This window comes from Euprymna scolopes, chromosome 2, assembly GCF_053919585.1.
Source record: "Euprymna scolopes isolate OS-2025 chromosome 2, ASM5391958v1, whole genome shotgun sequence".
Lineage (NCBI taxonomy): Eukaryota > Metazoa > Mollusca > Cephalopoda > Sepiida > Sepiolidae > Euprymna > Euprymna scolopes.
In genome coordinates, this window is record NC_136483.1 from 191,263,972 (window position 1) to 191,280,626 (window position 16,655).

Sequence of the window (16,655 nt, forward strand, 5' to 3'; positions counted from 1 at the left end):
TTTAACTCATTGTCAAGACCATTTTTCGAATCTGTAAAATAAACCCATTTTTTTTCAACTGAGGATATCTAAATAATAATAATAATAATAATTAGGCGGTTCGATAAAGAATTTCATTGATGCATTTTGTAAATTTTTAATTTTTACCTTTTTGCCACCTTAATATTTTTCTTTAAAATAACTACCTTTTAAGGTTTTCAGGTATACTAAAAAACGAATATACTATTTAAATTTTCCGCAAATAAGTAGCTTTCCGGATATTAAGCAATGTCATTTCTTATGTTATTGCTGGTGGCCATCTTGGTACGTGTTTGTGCATAATTTCTCGGGTTATGTTTGCACGCTCGCACGTACCAAGATGACCACCAGCGATAACATAAGAAATGACTTGCCTAATATCCGGAAAACTACTTATTTGCAGAAAATTTAAATGTGATATTCGTTTTCAACATACCTTAAACTTATAAAAGAATTCATTTTAAATGTTAAAGTGGAAACAAAGTAAAAAATTACCGTTTCATTTTTTTGTTTACATAGTTGAATTTTCAATAAAACAACAGAATACAAATGACAAAAAATACCATCAACTGGTGAATATATAGTTGTTGCTTATCAGGATTTCTGATATCCCGGCACTGTGAAAGCTACATTGAGGATTCATGCAGAGTACGATTTATGGTTGCATTTATTTCTGAGATTAATTCATATCTACTCAATTTTTTTTTTTTCTTCGAGGGGAGTAGTAAATACCGGCCATGAATGCTCTTTAGGCATTCAATGGCTACACTCCAGAATAAGCTCTCCTTTGGTGAGGAAATTACCGAATTTCTTGAAATGTTGAGGTCCATAATTTAGCCCACTTTTTCTAAAGAAAAATGTCTAGGGAAAAGCATAAATTTTGGCACTTAAAATTCTCATAACTTTTGAACTACTGATGGTATTTGCATAATTCAAACGGTTTTAAGCATCTTTTATAAGATGCTTAAAACCGTTTGAATTATGCAAATACCATCAGTAGTTCAAAAGTTATGAGAATTTTAAGTGCCAAAATTTATGCTTTTCCCTAGACATTTTTCTTTAGAAAAAGTGGGCTAAATTATGGACCTCAACATTTCAAGAAAATAGCTCTTTGCATGCAAGTTGATAAAATTATCTAAAAAGAAAAAAAATCAACTTATAATGCTAAATAATGTCATGTCTTGGTGATGGGACAGAAGTTGGAGTTTAGTTGATAGTTCAGGACGTATTAGGTTGGTAATTCGTTTTTTTTTGTTTTTTTTTAAAACCCTGTATAGGAACGAGTGGCAGATTCACCAGAGAAATGAAAACTCAAAGAAATACATGAACTATTGTAAGCAAGAAATGTGGAAGAAGAACAGTCATGCTTTGGACCAGAAGAAATATTTTCGAAAATAAATATGCAAAAATGTATACACAATTTTCAAAGAGTGCAAATGGTGGACGACACCTTCACAAGTACAAGTATGGCACTATATCATAGTGCCATGGTTTTGGTAGTTGCATATGCACCCTCCCCCCTGCATGACCAGGTGGTGATTTGGTCATAGACGGAGAAATACACAGAAATGCAGCCCATAATTCCCTTTCTTCTATTGACCTCTTCTGTCTGGACCGTCATGAGGTGAACACGCATATTTCTGTCTCTCCATGAATGAGATGGGGGGCATCCCCTTCCTTCAACACTAGTTAAGGTAGGTTAGTCAGTTTTGAAGAGTCTATTGTCTAGTTTTAATTGTAAAAATTAATTATAATTTGTATATTGTATTGTAATATATATTTTTGTAAAATAAATAGTTAAGATTATATAATATATATTACAATTGTGTCGCGTGTCATTTTTTTGTGTCTGCCATAAACGTTTCAAGTCGAATGAGGCGGCCCTGAAGATGAAGGAAGAAGATTCCAGCCAGAATGCTACCAGAGTGATGTTGAGAGAATGAAGGAACCTTACATCCAACATCTCAGGTACACTCTTCCTCTTGATACTCAGTCCCTATTGACTGGCCCATCTTCACATCATCATGGGACCGTTTCTGAGACATTTAGCTTAACTCGTGTGTCGGTCACACACCAGTGACTGGCTGATCGTGTTATACAAGAGCGAAGACAGCATAAGCAAAGTTTTGTGAACTGTTGCCTCTGATAGCATCACAAGCTGCCCCCCCCCGCTCTACATCCGGACTAAGTTATATAGCAGCTGTGTCAGAAAGCATCATATACGGTAGTGATTATTTTTTTATCGGACAGGCTACAAGAGGCATAACATGATTTGCAACATAAAATTTGATCAAACCTAATAGACTGGATAGATGAGAGGATTTGCTGAAAGCACTACATTTGCCCAGAATAGAAATTAGCCCAAGGATGAATTGGTTATGCCGGTATAATTATGTGGATGGTTCATCCTACCAGATAAATCATTGCAAAAGTATGGATGTTTTTACTTACAGAAAGGTTGGCCAGCCAAGGAAAACTTAGAAGTATTAGAGAAGACAGTAAAAGAGTAGAATTTGATAAAAGTTGATCACCTTAACTGTGAGAATTGGATAGCAAGTTTGCAAAATATAAAAGTCTGATCCCTAAACAATAGAAAAGTGATGTTAAATGAATACAAGATGGAAAATATGAGAAAGACGATTCACTGAAAAAAGAATGAATTAAAGAGCTGCAAAAATAATATCTAAAACAGTGCTCAAAATAATAAAGCTAACAAAAATTTGAATCAAAGAAAAATTTACAACAAATTCTATCAAAACTTGATCTTGTTAAGTAACTTCTTTGATTATACTTGTGCCATAAACTTCAACTCATTTTATTCAAATTGAGCATTTTTAAATATTCAATCTAGGATTAAGCCAGCATATTTTTTAAAGCATCCTGCATTCATTTAAAAATTTTAAAACGTTTTGAAACGACGATATGGGAAGACCGGGAAGGGGGGGGGGAGAAAAAAAAAAAGCCGTTTGGAATGCTCTGCCTCCAACATGGCTTGAATGCCAAGAAAACTTGTCATGTATTAGTTTCAACATAAAACAAAAAAAACTAATTTAAAAAAAAAGAAAAAAAGTTTAAAGAGTTTTCTTACCTTTATGTTGAAAGAACTATTTGTGTCTTGTGTATATCTACACTTGCTGCTGCAAACTCCTTGAAAAACGTATGTATCCTTATTGAGGAACGAGGCATTTCACATGCCTGCAAAAAAAAAAAAAAAAAAAAAAAAATGTACATTTTATTATTGCTCATAGTATTTAATACAAGAAATGAACGAAAGAGGTGTTATCTGACCGAACTGAAGCGGCACTAAGGTTGAACCACCTTCCTCCAAAGGAGGAAGTTTCATTGAAGTATGAAATTCACAAGCGGTTCTCAGTCGCATATATAGTATATTCTTGTTAGGAAAAATGACGTTAATTTTTCTGCAACACTTGCAGGACGGTATTAACTTTCTGTTAGATATAAAGCATGGTATTCTCAAATGGTCACCCATCTGGTACTGACCAGGCTCAATGTTGCTCAACTTCAGCGATCTAATGAGAACCAGTCTGTCAACATGATTATGCCATATAACATACATCTATATCAAGTTCCTATTTGTTTTTGCATGAACTTCTACGGCTATGGGGATATGTGCCTGGGAGTGTTCTTAGATAGGTTTTGTATTAGAATGTCTTCAATAAGTATCAAAAATTGGTAATCGAAAAAAGTCTGATTAAAAAAGGAATAGTTAGATTTTGATCAAAGTTAACACTATTATACAGACTAACATTACACATGCATTTGAAGAAATTTTATTACCGTACTAGCAGAATGGCCTGGTGTATAAAAAACAGTAGGGTCTTTGATAAGACAGAGACACATTTGAAATTAATGTTTCTGTTTAAAGCACAATTGAATCATGATACCGGATTTTTGCATTTTAAACTTTAATTTAAGCCATTATGTAAAAATTTTATAAAAACAACAGAAGGTTCTCTACAATGCAATATAGATTACAATGTATTGTGGACTAAATCACTGCAGGGAAGCATGTGAAACTTTCTCTTGGTGCACTCTAGAGCAGGTAATTAATTTGATTGAAAAATAGGTGATTCCACTGATTTCGATGACAATAAAGGTATTGGAAGTGTAGAATATTCATTTATCCTCATTCAATCTTAGGCAACATTAAGTCTCCCTGCTAATTGAATTATAATCTGAGATTTCATGTTTAATTCTATTATATACTAGCCGATAGTTTCACCGGCTCTCAATCACCCAAAGTTTACAACTTGAAATATTTTTGAACATTAATTAAAAATAACCATTTCATTGTGTAAAGTTGAATTAACTTAAAGTAAATTGTATTGATTTTAACATTAGTGCTAGAAACAAGCTCAACTTTTGCACTTATTTAGATCATTATTTGGTTTTAGTATTTAAGGTGCTAGGAGTTTCCCAGATTTCAGGTGAACAACACAAGGCAACGTCTTGCACCTGCTTTCAAGTTACTTCATATGCATTTAAATGAGAACTTTCTTGGTATACCATGCAGCTTCGTGCCTAGGTTATTCATGCATCTTATTTAGTTGATGCAAGTGGTGGCACACTATGCATGGTCAAATCATCCGAACACATAAGGCATCCAAAATTGATTTATTGATCAAGCTTCTGACAGAGCACGAAGAGATTCTTCCTTCTAGTTTGCTGCCACATATCCACCTGATCATGGCACGGTAACTATGCTTCAACTATTATAACAAACCTATTTCAAATATAGATGGTGCAGGCAAATGCCTTCAAATCAGTAACGTCTCCTGCTTGACCTCCTTTGAGTGTGAAAGGCAAAGTCAGGACATCATGGCAAATCTTGCAAACACCCTATCAAGTTTAGAGTAGGTACACTTAAATGGGGCGATGTACTGGTTGAAACTTTAACGAGAAGAAAGTGATGTGGTGTTCAAAAGCACAGATGTGCTGGTGGGCTAATGCCAAATCAGGTATGACTCCTGAGAGTCAAATACTTCTACTAGAAATTCTTCTGGGAATAAGGATGGTCAGGATGGTGCTGGTGCGTTACTAGCCGAGTGTTAAGTGGACAAGGATTTAGATATAATATCAGTATGTAAATAATTACAATAAATCTGATTGTAAACATGACATAGCCAATTTCATAGTCTACAATATTTATTACCCCCCCCCTCCCAACACACCCACCGTTTAATTATTAGATTACTTTCTATAAAGAAAATAATCACATTTTTAAATTTTAAATGAATTATTTTGACTCAATTTTTTTGATATTTCAGATAGGATATAGAGTCGGAGCTCAAACACTTAACTCAGATTTTTAAAATTTTAAAAAGGTCCAACTCTCGTAGCAATGAATTTACTCTGACAACTCCAGACATTTCAGAATTTCTACATCGAGTTAATGCTGAAATTTCCTAGTAATGACTTCTTTTTTTTTTTCTAATGTGGCAATATGAATGTTAGTAATGCGTGTCAGATGATGTGGCGGTTGTGGAATCAGTTGATGTGATTAGTGAACAAGTAGACTAGAAATGGGACAGTCATGTTGTGACAAGTCATGTCAAATCTTGATCAATAGTTATCTGACATTTACAGTCTGAGCGAAATTCCATTGGTTGGGCTGTCATGCTAAGTGACCAATTGGGATTATGAGAGAAAAAAATCTAATAAAATAAACAAGAGTTTAAATTTAGACATAAGAGGAACAAAAAGGCAACTTTGTCTCTTAATCGTGGCTGAGTGGCTAAGAGTAAGAAAAATAAAAGGGGGGGGCACATCATTTCTTGTGCATAATATATAATGAAAAACTGATTTGTTGAATGAATCTGACAATCGTTACATTTCCATGAGGACTCATGAGAAGTTTCAATACTGGACTCTTGAGAAATGTGTTATTGATCATGACAAAGTCTTTGGAAAGGTAGCTTATAATTGTTTTAGGAAAGGAACATTGTCTTAGTAGCATTAAATGTGTCCATTTTTTTTTTTTTTCGCCTCATTCTACTACAGAGTGATGACCATTTTCTAGCATGATTTCCATTCTGCAGTGGAAAATTAAGAAGTCCACTGTGAGTCGAGGTAAAACTGATGGGCAAGCAGTTTAGCTCTATTGCCATGGAAGCGACTTTATGGTGGTTGAACAGTGGGGAAATTATCAATTGCTCATTGTTAAACATGATTATAAATTTTCCAGAAATCACAAGTTCCTAATTTCTGCAACACAATGGAATTTACAGTCACCTTAATATACCTACTCTTAGTTGCAATTATTATATATATATAGCGGCTTCTCTGTATTACAAATGATGACTGCCTATTCATTAGCTGACAGTGGAATGCTTGGTGCTTATGTGTATATCTGCTGTAAAAATCCACCTGAACAACTGAGGAGACAAATGCTTCGATGCCTGATTAATTTATTCAGTTATGTCCTTAGTACAATGTTAATCAAGGAGAGAAAAAACTTCACTGCCAAGTGCACCATTGATAATATCTAGTTATTTTGAGAAATGGCGCTTCTGTCTAGGGTTTTTTTTTTTTTTTTTACATAAGCATCACCACATTATCAAGGCCAAGAGGCCACTCAAGGATAAGGGTTAAAGAGTGTACAGTAGAAATTGGACATTATAGTAATCATTAGTAATGAAAATTTGGTAAAGTTGATAACTTATATGGAATGGCTATCAAGAACTTATTTACGTTAGACTTGAACACAACCATATTGTAGTCAGCCGGAAAGCAGGAAAACGGAAGACAATTCCATAGGCATGCAGTTCTAAGAAAAAAGCTTTGTTCATGGAATTTACGTTTAGGTTTAGGCACAGATAAAGAGTGGGGGGAATTATTGATAGTGTTTACAGCTAGACGAGTGTTTCTTGTGAAAGTTTGGCGAGGGGGGACCATAGATTGAAGCTCATTCGAACACTTTCCATGAAAATAACGATACATCAGAGACAAACTCGCAACATCTCTTCTGTGAGATAAAGGTTGTAAGGAAGAGAAAAGGACATCTCCTACGAGGCTACGAAGGGTTGAGGGTTTATGATCTTAACCATTATTGCAAGGTGATCAGCATTCCAGAGTGACTTATGGGCACCTGTAACACAAGACTTGGGCAGTGTTGTTAGGAATAAGTAGAGGAGTGAGGTCTGCTGATCATCATCTAGAAGGCAAGTAGCGAAGGTGATGGGGTGTGTAAGGGACTGAGCAATTGAGAAGATCCACATTATCAGCTGAGTTTGAGAAACCGAACTAATACTTGTGACATTAAAATCCACAAATACATGGATTTGAGCCATAATTTCTGAGGAAAGGAGCATGTCGATACAATTAGAATGCAGTTAAGAGTAGAGGGGAAAGCATCGAGAAAATTTAGCTAATGCTACATTGTATGGTTAATCAAAAACATGAGTAGTTTAGAATATGATGATCAGGCCTAAGTTCACTAGTTATGGGAAGAGTATACAGAATAAATAAGTACTTAGCTTAACATTTTACTGCAATTTCACAGCATTACCGATCCTCAAAAGTTTATCAACCAACTTTTATGGTCTACAATTACTCAAAAAGTAAACCCTAAAAATTAACAGTAATTTATTCATGCTATGTTGCATTTCACACGCATTTTTGTTTGTAATAAATTTTTTTTCTCTCAAAATTATTAAAATCACATGTTACACATACATAGGAATGTAGATATTTTTCATTGAATCTTATTTATTTTTAGTCTTTAGCAAAGAAATGAAAATTTAATGCCCTAATCTTTTTCATAATAAAAACAAAGGTTCAAGATTGTCAGAACACATTTTTTTTTTTGCAATGTCGGTAAACATGTAGCTGATGGCTTTCAAGATGATATTGAGGTTACTGTTCAAGTCTGATTCAAAATCTGAAATCGACAATGAGGGCAATGCATCACTGAAGATATTAAGAATGTATTTCACAATCAATAGAAAAAGTATGCAATCACAGAGGGAAGATATTATTGCTAGTATATATGATTAAACGTCAAGTTTGCTAATGAAGAGCCGATTGTGACAATTTCTTGTTGATGTACACTACTTCCCAAAAGAGGATGTGATGCTTGGAAGGATGGCATCATTACCACAGAACAGCAGAACAGAGTACATGATATCACCCCCCCCCCAAAAAAAAAAAGAGGTAATACCTTGGATGATGGTCTCATGAACTAACCTGCCATTAATTGATCATTGATAGATAACACAATATTCATAGTAATAATCATAGTATAGCTTTGGTTTCAAATAGGCATATACCAAATCTCCATTAATAATAAATATGTACTTTATTTTTAAGAAAATTAATTTGTAAGAAAGTTAATCTGGAACAAAAAAAAATATGCAAATAATTACAAATGAAAGCTTTCTAATTAATGGCTAAAATACAATAAAATTCACCATTTTTAAGCAAAAAAAAAAAAAAAAAAAAAAAAAAAAAATTATTTTGAAAGATAAACATCAGTTTCATTAAAAAAAAAAAAAGTAGCAAATGAAAGCGTTAATAAATTGTGTGAAAAACATTTAAATTAAATTAAAAATTATACACTTCTAGAACTTATTTGTACATTTCTTTTCGATACTCATTTTCTAGAAAGTTCTGTTTTAAGTAAACTATGTAATGAATGCTCGATACAATATGATCCAAAAATTTATTTATATGTTAAACCTCACGAGGGCTGTACGTGACACAAACAGCATATTGTTTAAGGGATAATATAAGTTGAGGGTTTACAGAGTATAAATTCAAAACTATGTCTGAAAATTACTTGTTATATTTCATGCTAAAACCTAACTTTGTGTTTTCTTTTCAAATTTCAATAACTATTTATCAATATACGATCTTTATTGTGAACATTTTTTTTTGGGGGGGATGGTAGTACAATTTGTTAACTTTTTCATAAAAACATTTTAGATAAAAAATTTCTACACCCTAATCAATAAAATTGATAAAAAAATTTTATTTTCATTTTCTAGTAAATATCTTAAAATAAGTGTATATATATATATATGTGTGTATATATATATACTATATGTGTGTGTAACTGTCATATACCATAACAATAAAATATCTACGTCCCTCTATACTAAACCCACTAACAATCATACATTCCTCAATTTCTACAGTGACTACCCGTTAAACCTAAAAAAAAACAAAAAACAAAACTATTATTTACAGTTCTTGCATATGAATAAAGTGCATCTGCTCGGACCCCTATACTACACCATATCACAAGGCTTACATAAGAATTCATTAATAAACAATACCTCATTAAATATATTAAACAAACCATAAAAAAACTAATAAAATTGATAAATTACGTCTCCTTCAATACAACCACCAACAAACATCTCCATGGTTTTTCACCACGGCTAACACGTGCACCAAATGGCAACACACCTTAAAAAAAAACTTACAATCCAAAAAGATAATCGCACCATGAAGTCCATATGTAACCTTCCACCCATTAATACAATCAAGCAACACGAAAACACATCCAATCCATTTATCTATATTTATTTATACATCTTAAGCTTCATATCTCTACTTTATTTTATGTATGTGTATGAATATGAAGTAATATACTTGATAATATGAGTATATGCATATGCACCTATGTGTGTGTATGTAATGTCTACAACGTTGGTTGATCGACTTGTTTCAACTATCATATATATTTACATGTGTATATGTACATGTATGTTATTTATATACACACAGAGTTATATGTAGGCTTTATTAATAAACTGGTTAAAATAATATTTTTATTATTATTTATATGGGTGTGTAATACGTTTTTGTGATGTGTGTGTGTGTGTGTGTATATATATATATATATATATATTTCTGTGTGTAACATACACATACGTATATTTGTAATATATATGAGTATGTGTGCATGTATATGCACATGTGTGTAATATGTGTAATATATACACATGTGATATATGATGTGTGCTTATGAATATATATCTATGGTATTGTGTCTTATACTATTATGTGTATATGTTTGTATAATACATACACATACTGCCATAATCCTAAGAGATGTACTCTTCAAGGCATTACTTCCTCTTCCTTCCTTTGCTAGTTTCTTGAGACGCCTCTACCCTTTGCAAATGAACACATCCAGCGCTTATTTCATCTGTTTTGCTGTTCATTTCTCACTCTAGTTGGGTTTCTCCTTCCTCTACCAGTCTTTATTTTCTTTTGTCAATTCACAAATCACCCTAGTCATATTAACGTATTACCCCCATACTGGGCAATGCATCTTGAATAAATATAAACTCAAGATGGTTTCAATTTAAGAATATTAATGTTTGCATGCAAAATTACCCAATTTGAAATGTAATTAAAACCTGATTATATATATCACCGTTATAAGACCAGACAGATTTTACTTTTCTTGTTGACACCATGCCATGAGAAAGGAAAAAACAAACTTATCCTGATGAAGATGTGAGCTTTAAAAATGTGATTTTTAAACAAATAAAGTTAAAAAAAAAAAAAAAAAAATCTGTGTTTCAAAACTTTCTCTTTCTATAATGTAATTTCAAGGTTATGAAGGTTTTTTTGAAGCATGAAAACGATTCAAATGGCTTCAGCCTTCATTTATTCGTAAAAAAATAAGCAAATTTGTTTTTCAAAATTAAAAATATCTACTTGATCAATTTTCGTGATTTTTGGAATATGCCATCTTCATTCCATGACAAGTAGGTCTATGATAAAAGTTTTTCTTCATTTTTGTTTATTTCCGTAAGTGCCAATCTAAATTAGCATAAAATTTTTTAAAAAATCAAAATAATCTGAAATTATACTAAAATTTTTCTGGTTCTGTTCTAAATTTCAATACAATTACTGATTCCGATTCTTCTGTTTCTAAATATGAAGTTGTTTTTGGAGGAGTTAACATACAAACCATAAATAGATAATGTACATGTAATTTTCAAAAAGTATGGAGAGGATCGATAGATTTTAGTTTCACTAGTTTAAAATCAATGAATATTTATCATTTCATCATTAATACGAACGATAGAAAATTAAGTTTTATCAAAATCCAAACAAATAAAAACTATGAAAAGAATCATTTTTTGCATCGGAAAATAGACAAATTTTTCAGATTCCAAAAATTGCGATTTCTTTTAATTCTTTTCCAGATTCCAATTAATCGTCTCAACACTAAATAAAAGTTGAACCATGTAAATGTCTCCATTCCGTTTGAACTACCATCTAAATACAAGTGTAACACTGATCCTTCACTTATTGGATCACGGGACCACAAATCCTGGTTGCGATATCACACATGTAATCATGTTTTGTCACATGAATACAAAATGTAACAGCCTTTGTCATAGTACCTCGAGTATAAGCATGAGCCCCACAGGCTATTTTTCACAATAGCTATAGGTTACAAATTATGCAACCTCGGTGTGGGATCAATTATAACATTGTCTAGTCTCAGACCTTATAAAATATTCACTGGATGCTGGAACTATGCATATATCAAATTTAGCTCAGAGGTGCACAATTAGGTGCAGACTGCAAGTCTGTGTGGCAATATGATTTCCACTCTAACAGGTTTTTAAGGTCCTTTCTGTTAGTTCACTTGGCACTTCTCATGACATAGGATAAACACGTGTTACTGTTGGCCGGACGCCACACTGATTAACTATTCGAGACAAGGGACATAATAGAAGAAAGCCACCAAGTTCGATAACTCCAACTTTAACATTGTTGGTGTCTTCTGGGGTCAGGTATAAGTCAAAGTTCCAACAAAAGAAAAAAAAAAACAAACAAACAAAAAACACTGCTTATTTACACAAGTCTCTTAGAATTTCAGTAGAGGCTCCCATCTTTGTCAAACAATTTGCGACCTGTTCCTGACCCCTAATCCTTTCAATTTGGATTTCTTCCTTTATCAATAATTCCTTTACTCTGGCCACATCAACTCTCAAACGCCTGACACTTACAAGATTTGATAATTTTAAGGTCTCTACCAAAGATGCATTGTTTTTTTTTTTTTTTTTGCAAAGTACTTCAGGCAACTTGGTTAATTTGAAAATTTCTTGCAGCATGGTATCAATATCAGTACACCTGCATCAGCAGCTTCACTGAGTGCAAGAGTCTCGGACACCAATGGGCTCTTTGTTACTCGGTCAAATTTTTTTGATGACCAGCATATAGGAGCCAGTCTATTTATCACGTCATGAACAAAGATGATAAATCCACCCCGTGAGGAACCATCCTCCAAGCTGGCATAGGAAGCATCAGAATAGGAAACCACATTCAAATCTGAAGAATTTCCCAGCTGTGGAAAGAATATGGAACCCATCTTTGATTTAAGCTTTCATAGTGACTTATTGGTGTCAAAAAGTAACTTCACTTGAGATTTTCTGAGCTAGATTCTTACACACATCAGGTCGAGTCTGGGTAGATACTCACAGCATTTGACCTGTTAGTCTTTTTAAATCTGTCTTCTCTTAACTCAGCTCATCATTTTTTCTTAAGTATATTCCTTTCTTTATATCTTTTGGAGAAATAAAGGACACATAATTGTCTTGGTTTATAATGATTCCATCTTCTGTTTGTCTAATGCACAATCCCAGAAATTTTAAGGTTCCATTTTCATGCATTCCAACCTTGAATATTTTCTTTCATTTTAAAATCACATTTTCTTTTGTTTTTTAAATAATCATTTCCACCAAAATATAAACTCACTAACATATATTGCGAGAATACCCATCAAATTCTCGGATAAATCATGTCAAAGAAACAGTGCATGGTCACATGCACTTACCATTCTTTTTAGTCAATTCTTGAGTAACTCTTCCTTCGCAACAAGATCAAAGTGTAGTATCTGTTCTTCATATGCAGTGCAGTGTAACATCTGTTCTCCAGATTGAAGTGCTCTCCAAATTTTTTCACTTGATTCAGCATCCATGAACCTTTTTCTCACAGAATGTAAGGGATTTAAATTTATTCTAATCATATCACTGGTTGTTGAAGCGTCTAATGCAGATAATTGGTCTATCAAAACTAATAGCGTATTTATGTTGGATCCAAAAACAAGTTCATTTGGGTCATGTTCAGAATGATTTTGAAGAGCATTTTTGGCACTAACAGCCCAAGCCAAAGCTATTTCTGGTTCACATTTCTCATCTTCCAATGTTTTTTTCCATTGCTTCAGCCAATATTAGATTATGATGTTCCAAAGTGCTATTACTGAATGGACTTTCAGCAGCTGTAGTGCAGGTTTCAATATTCAGTTTTTCATTCATCTCTCTGTAACCATCATCACTCAAGAAGCGTTTGGGAACTCCAAAATATGATATTCATATTAAAAATATGTTGCAAATAATTTCTTCACTCTTCTTAGTTTTAATCAGCCTGGCAGCAGAGTACCTAGTGGATGCATCAATTAGGTGTAAAATCCAGCATTGGTTATATCTGAATTCCATGCATAGTGTCATTAAACTGTTTTCCAAGAGCCAATCCCACCACCGGACAAAGAGGCGGGGGGGGGGGAAGAGCCTTCTAAGCCTTGAACAAACTGAATATGAATCACAGACATCCTTAATAAGAACCAGAAACTCTTTATCATGAAAGGCTCCACAGCCTCTCACCAATGATATCAATTTCTCTTGATGCATGAGCAAACTGTTTATGTAATTTCTCAACCTTTGTTCTTTTCTCCATTCTAGAGCCTTTTTTTAAAGTTTCACAATATAAAGTTTGATGACTTTTCAGCCTGCAAAAGCATATTTGTCAATGAGAGACTATAATGTCCAGAAGTTGTCTTTCGCAATTTTATATATCTACCTAAAATCTTACAACTGTCACTTAAAATCTAATATTATGCCAGCAGTTTTCATTGATTTATGACTTTGTAACAAGTGTTAATCATTTTTGACAAATGTCGGCCTCTATGTATGCTCCAACACCTTTTACGCCTCCTATAGTTACCGGAAATTTAACTGCTTTAATTATCTTTACCTCCTCTCCATCACTAAAACAAAACGTCCTGAAGAAACCAATTAAGTGTAGATCTTTAGTCTATTTTTAATGTATGGTATTTTAACAATTTACAGGCAAATCTTCTCACAGATGATAGCTTTGAATTTCAATTAATATTATACTATAAACAACTGTAGGTATGTTATATTTGGAAACTCCTTAGGAAATAAGGTGCCATGTTACAGGTTTTCTTTAACAAAGTATTCAGGATTAGCAGGACCTATGAAAATTCGACGGAATGAGAAATTAACAAATATGTATTGATACAGTTGATATTTTTCTGGATAGCACAAATTATTTATTTAGACAGAAAAATCAATAACATATCAAATATGAATTTATTAACATTTCTATGAAAATAGTGTTCATTGTATTTTAAATATAAAACAGATCCAAATGAGATAAATCAATAAGTACTAATAAATACTCAGAAAGTAATATTGTGCTACATTGTTCAATACAAATAATAAAGTCACATTGTTAGAAACAATCTTCAATTTACCTCTTCAGTCCAACACCTCTTGGCAAATGTTTTTTCCCCCTGTTTCTTTCGAATATTCCCTTTTTAAGTTCTAATTTTAGCGAATTGAGCCCTCTTTGAAGCTGTTGAGCCTTAAGAAATTGTATTTAGCTTTTTTTTAAGTGTAACATACAGACTAACTAAGGAAGGAACAAGAAGATATATTAGATGGAGAAGAAAGTTCATAATTTTTAATTTTAAATGATGTATTTTAAAATAAGTTTTCCTTATAATACTTTTACTTTGTACATCATTTCAAAGAGCATTTTTCACTCTATCTAATTGTTTAGATCACAATCATTTTAAAACAATTGGCTCCTTTTCAGAATGTTAAATATAAGATTAAAAAAAAAAGAAAAGAATTCACATAATTTTCTTTTTTCAATACAAGCTAGACCGAAAAGCTGCTGAAACAGCTGGCGATATCAACAAAGCATTAGGTCCAAAAACCATGACTGAATGCACAGCACAATGGTGGTTTAAGAAATTTTGTGGCAGCGATGAGAGTCTTGAAGATGATGAGCATAGTGGTTGGCTATCGGATGTTGACAATGATCAATTAAGAGCCTTAGTTAAAGCCAAATCACAGACAATTGTTTGAGAACTTACTTCGATGAATTTCCAACCACTTTAGAGACATTCAAAAGAAAGAAAAAAAAACTTGATAAATGGATGCCTCATGAATTGAATGACAACCAAAAGAAAGGCTGTTATGAAATGTCACCTTCCCTTCTTTTATGCAATAAGAACAATCCGTTTCTCGACTGAGCTGTGACTTGTGATGAAAACTGGGTTCTTTACAACCAGTGATGCTCAGCTCAGTGGTTAAGGGCCGATGAAGCTCCACGACACTTTCCAAAGCCAGAGTTGCACTAAAAGTCATGCTGACTGTTTGGTGGTCTGTGACCGGTCTAATCCATCAGTTTTTTTGAATGCAGGCAAAACCATTACAACGAAAAAGTACTGTCAACAAATGGATGAAATGCATCAGCAACTTTAACAGCCAGCATTAATCAACAGAAAAGGCCCAATTCTCCTCCACAACAATGCCCAACCAATAGACCCTGCAGAAGTTGAATGAATTGGGCTACGAAACTACCTCATCCGCCATACTCCAGACCTCACCTACCGACTACCACTTTTTCAAGCATCTCAAGAACTTTCTCCATGAGAAATGCTTAAACCTAAGCGATATCAAAAATGCCTTGAGCGACTTTGTCACCAGAACACAAGAATTTTATGTTACTGGCATAAAAACATTTGTTTTGTGCTGGCAACAGTGTGTTGATTCTGATGGTGCTTGTTCGGATCAATAAATTTTTGTTTGAGCCGACATATGTTCATCTGAATTTAAAAGTTAAAAACCGCAAGAACTTTCTTGTCAACCTAAAGATTTTAAAAATCTATGTGTATGTTTGCTGATACAATTTCAGGACATATCCAGGGGAAATTTTATTTGCCCAGAGATAGTACCCAGACAGAATGGGTCTCATAGTTCTAGATTAAAATTAAAAAAGGTTAAATGTAATATGAAACACACTACACAGGATAGTGCATGCGTTAACTAATAGGGCAAGGGTAGTGAGTGGGTTTAAAAACGATGCTAAGTTAATGAGCTGGAAGTTTGAAAAGAGATAAGACACATCAAACTAGAAGGATTCCATTAAAAAGGAAATCATTTATTTTTAATTTAAAGGATCAACTTCAGTCCAACCAGATTTCATTGGATCAGTTTCAGAGTTTTCTTGGCATCATAACTTATTTTATAAAAATTACAAACATGTATATTCTGAGGATGCATCAATTCACACGCACGTTTTTGTTTTTTTTTAACGCTAATGATTTTCAAAAAATTGTGTAAAATTTTTTTTTTTTTTTTTTTTTTAGAAGTGCGTTTACAAAGGCAATTAAATTTTACAAAATTAAAACAAAAATTTCTACTCATTAAATCTCTCCCTTTCTCTCCAACTAAAATAGTGTTACTGTACTTGTAATATTTCCTTTTGTTTCTAAAAGATTATTTCAATTTAAAGTTGTAAAGTTACTTTTATTATCTTTCACAGTTAATGAACAA

At 33.0% G+C, this 16,655-nt stretch overlaps 1 protein-coding gene across 1 annotated transcript in view; it reads right to left on the reverse strand.

Moving 5' to 3' along the window:
- LOC145300063 (E3 ubiquitin-protein ligase MIB2-like) overlaps positions 1–16,655 on the reverse strand; it is a 629,636-nt gene that overhangs the window by 549,032 nt on the left and 63,949 nt on the right. Inside the window, exon 2 of the mRNA XM_080144453.1 lies at positions 3,107–3,213. The gene's annotated coding sequence lies outside the window, so the exon portion shown is untranslated. The remainder of the gene's footprint in view (positions 1–3,106; positions 3,214–16,655) is intronic.